Source organism: Micromys minutus (assembly GCF_963924665.1).
Source record: "Micromys minutus genome assembly, chromosome: 9".
NCBI classification, from domain to species: domain Eukaryota; kingdom Metazoa; phylum Chordata; class Mammalia; order Rodentia; family Muridae; genus Micromys; species Micromys minutus.
In genome coordinates, this window is record NC_137978.1 from 61647983 (window position 1) to 61652817 (window position 4835).

Sequence of the window (4835 nt, forward strand, 5' to 3'; positions counted from 1 at the left end):
AACGTGGGAGCAGAGCCGGTTGTGTCTCCATCTCTAGAGGCGTGATTAATCTGGGCGGAACACATGAGGGAGGAGGGAGGAGGTAGCCCCAAGCAACAGAGTGACTCTTGATACCTCCCCCTTCTATAACCCTGAAAATTGATGGTTGGGTTTCAAGGCCAAAGGGGGAAAATCACTGGGGCAGGAGTGGGGGATAAAAGACCAAAGAGGAACTGGGGATTTAGCTCAGTGGGTAAATGCATTTGATGAGCAAATGGACAATGGGAGTCCAGATCTAAAGGCTTTAAAAACAGTAAGAAGTTTGACTTGTTCCTCTCGCAGATGCCCATCCAAGGGCGGGATGGGGATGTATTGCCTTTGGTTCCTGGTGAGAGGAGGAAGCAAAATACAGAAGGGACCATAAAGAGGCCATGCTTTTCCTCTCTGACACATTTGATCACTGAAGGAATGGTTGCTGCATCATACCTGGGGCTTTTCTTATCCCATACAGACACAGAGCCATGGAAAGTGTTAGAAAGAGTAAGAAACAAAAAGCAAGATGCAGCTGCTTATGCGGGTCGGTAATCCTAGCACCAAAGTGAAGATGTGAGGATCCAGGAGTCAAGATCCTCTTCTGTTCCCTTAGATACCAAGTTCAAGACTAGCCTATGCTATGAGACTGTCTTAAATTTTTTTTCTGTCTGTCTGTCTATCATCTATCTATCTATCTATCTATCTATCTATCTATCTATCTATCTATCTATCTATCTATCTCAGTTGGTGGAGTGCTGGGTTAGTATGTACAAGGCCTTCCATTTCCCAGGGTAGGCAGCATATGCCTGTAATCTGAGGTCAAGACAAGAGACTCAGAAGTTTAAGGTCATCCTTTGTTTTGAATTCCAAACTAGCCTAGGAGACCCAGTCTCAGAAAACAAGACAAGACAAAACAAAACACCAAACAAACAAAAACTGGTCTGTGGTTGAGCACTCTCAACCCTCAGGAGGCACAAAAGGCAGGTGGATCTCTCTGTGAGTTCCACAGAGCAAGTTTCAGAGCAAGGAGGGCTACAGAGATAAAAAAAAAAAAAAAAAAAAAAAAAAAAAAAAAAAAAAAAAAAAAGGTCAATGCTATGAACAAAATGAATAATGCAACATTGTCTCACACTGCAGTAGCCATTGACAGCACTAGGCACCTGCTCTGTGTCCTGCTGTTGGGTCAGCTGTTCTCCATGACAACACAATAATCTCCCATGAGGGGTGCTAACTAAGGCTCTCAACCAAAGTCATAGGCTTTAGAGGTAGAGAGGCCTGCTCATCACACGAGACTGGAAACAATCCTTTAATAAGGAGGAGGAGTCTTTATTAGGGGCCTGATTAAGAAGCTGCTGCACAATCCCTTCCTTATTCATGTAACTGAGTATTATCCAGATAGGAAAATGATGAGTATGTTCGTCTTAGTTAGGGTTCTACTGCTGTAAACAGACACCATGACCAAAGCAAGTTTTTATAAAGGACAACATTTAATTGGGGCTGGCTCACAGGTTCAGAGGTTCAGTCTAATATCATCAAGGAAGGAGCATGGCAGCATCCAGGCAGGCATGGTGCAGGAGGAGCTGAGAGCTCTACATCTTCATCTGAAGGAAGCCAGGAACAGACTGAGGCCTCCAAGCCCAGCCCCACAGTGACACACTTCCGTCTAACACCTTCTAATAGTGCCACTCCCTGGGCTAAACGTATGCAAACCATCACATTCCTCTTTCTGGCCCCCATAGTCTTGTTCAAACATGAGTCTATGGGGCCCATATCTAAACATAGCATAATACAAAATACATTTAGTCTAACTTCCAAAGTCCCCATAGTCTATAGCATGTATTAACAATGTTAAAAGTCCAAAGTTCAAAGTCTCTTCTGAGATCCATTCAATCACTTAACTGTAATCCCCGAATTAAGACAGGCAACAAGCTGGGCAAACTCCAAACTCTGCCATCTCTATGTCTGATGTCAAAGTGGTCTTCAGATCAACTTCCTTTTCATCTTTGTTGACTGCAACAAACTTCTTTCTCCTGAGCTGGTTCCACTCCCTGTTAACAGCTTTTCTTGGCAGGTATCCCAAGACTCTGGCATCTTTAACATCTTTGGATCTCCAAGGCAGCTTCAATGTTACAGCTTCTTGTCTCAATGTCTGGGATCCACACATGATCTTCTGGGCTCCTCCAAAGGGCTGGCTTCACTTCTCCAGCTCTGCCCTCTGTAGCACTTTCAGCTCAGGTTGATCCACTATACTTCTGCTGGTTTTCTTGATCATCCATGATACTGGCATCTCTAATATACTGGGGTCTTCCACTGCAACTAGGCTTTACCATAGCCTCTCATAGGCTCTCTTATGGTGCCAAGCCTTAAATCTTTTGCATGACCCTCCTTCAGTCCTGGACCATCAACTACAACTGAGGCTGCACTTTCACCAATGGCCTCTCACAGTGCCAAGCCTCAGCTGTTCTTCATGACACCTTCATGCCTTCAAAACCAGTACCACCTGGTGATTCTTACACATAACCAAGTACAGAGATAGCTACTTTGGCTATCTCTGGAACACAGATTTTTTTTTGTGCTCTCAGAAGTTTCACTTCAGGGATGCTGGTTTCTTCTTAATCACCACTGATATCTTAGTTCCAGATACCCAGCATCAACTGTCCCAGTGTCTCCTTCTCTTCTTGAATGTAAAGTCAGAGACGCATGGACACATGGCCGAAGCCGCTGAGTTCTGCTGCCTGCGGGAGTTGAACATTGCCCGCCTTGTTCTCATACATTATCACAAGCTTCCTCTTTTCTGACTCCTTCACTACCTAAGCTTGTCCATCCTGGATCCTGCTCAGTAGCTGACCTTGAATTTAGAGATCTGTATGCCGATCTCCTGGGATTAAAGGTGTGTACCACAACACCTGGTTTAAGCATTTCTTCACCTAGAACGTGCTCTGTTCTAGGCCTCGAACTCAGAGATCTGCTTGTCTTTGCCTCCTGGGATGAAATATTTGTACTAAGTTGCCTGGAGCTAATTTAGCTGGGTGGGATCTTGTCCTAAGGCCATTACTCCCTTAATTCAAGTTAATATCCTCGAACATAGGAGTTCACTCCGTTTCACTTCCTGACATCCCTTTAATATTAGAACCATATATTTTGTATTTTTCCTTTCTCCACTTGCTCCTTTTCATTAAAATTTTCATCATAAGAGTGAACCTTAGTAAACACAACAGAATTTACACCAGGCAGTTTTGAGACTTCCTTTTTCAAAGCAATTAATATAAATCTCTTCATCTCAGCTTTAGGTAAACTCTTCAGACAAGCACAGAAAAAAAAAAAAAAAAAAAAAAAAGCAGCTTTTAGACCACATACCGAAATTCTTCTCCACCAAATCCTCTTGGGCCACGTCTGCCCAGTTCAAATCAATCTGAATAACAATGTCTTTCATATTCATTCTAGAACAGCCCATTACACCAAAAAGTAAGGCATTCCTCTTCTTTCCAAATCCAAAGTTCCAAAATTCACGGTCAGGCCTATCACAGCAATACCCCAGTCCCTGATACCAACTTCCATCTTAGTTAGTGGTCTACTGCTGTGAGCAGGTACCATGACCAATGCCAATCTTATAAAGGACAACATTTAATTGGGGCTGACTTACAGGTTTAGAGGTTCAATTCATTATCATCGAGGCAGGAGCAGCCCATGTACCATGAAAGTCTCAGCCTCAGTCTCTCTGTCTATCCATCTATCTGTCCATATGTCTCTCTCCTTTCTCAGGGCTTCATATATGCCCCCTCACTGATCTGCACCCTGCCCTGGGATATTTTCTTAAGTGAAAACAAAACAAAATTCAGAACAGTAGATGTGACCTGCTGCCTTTCATCTCAGAAAGTGGAGAGAAATATCTAAATAAAACCAGAAAGCAGGCTGGGCATGAGCATGTGTGTGTGTGTGTGTGTGTGTGTGTGTGTGTATGTGTGTGTGTGTGTATGTATGTATGTGTGTGTGTATGTATGTATGTATGTGTGTGTGTATGTATGTGTGTGTATGTATGTGTGTATGTATGTATGTATGTGTGTTTGTGTGTGTGCAATATCAGCCCTAGGGAAGAGGAAGAAGAGGAGGGGGGTTCACAGTCACTCTCTGATATATAGCAAGTTTGAAGGCATTCTGAGCTACCTAAGATTCTGTCTGGAACAACAACAAAAGACATACAAACCCTCCAAACAACCCCAAAAGTAGAAAGAAAACCCAGAGTAGACAAAATGGTAAATATCTATACAAGAAAGGAGTGGGGAGGGGAAAGGAACAGAAAAAGGCTTTAAAAATATTTTGCTTTTGCCAGGTAGTGGTGGTGCACACCTTTAGTTCCAGCACTCAGAAGGCAGAGGCAGGTGGATTTCTGAGTTCGAGCCCAGCCTGGTCTACAAATCGAGTTCCAGGACAGCCAGGGCTATATAGAGAAGCTCTGTCTCACTTGCTTTCTAGGTCTGACTTTAACATAACTATAAAACAATTGATTTGAAGTTTTACAGAAGAGATGAGTAGAAATGTGTTTGAACCCAAGTGTGTCCAGCCTCAAACCTTATTATACATTGTATCTGAGAATGCAGCTCAGAGGTAGAATGCTTGCCGAGAAATGCCCAAGGCCATGAGCTCTATGCTTGGCACCACCAGTAAACAGACAAACAAATAGGAGAGGAAAACATTAAAACAACATTGAAAGAATTCTCACCCAGGCTTGCTGATGTGTGCCTGAAATACAGTTCATGAAGAGTGAGACAGGAGCTGGAGAGATGGCTCAGCTGCTGTTCTTTCAAAGGACGTTACAAGCAGCC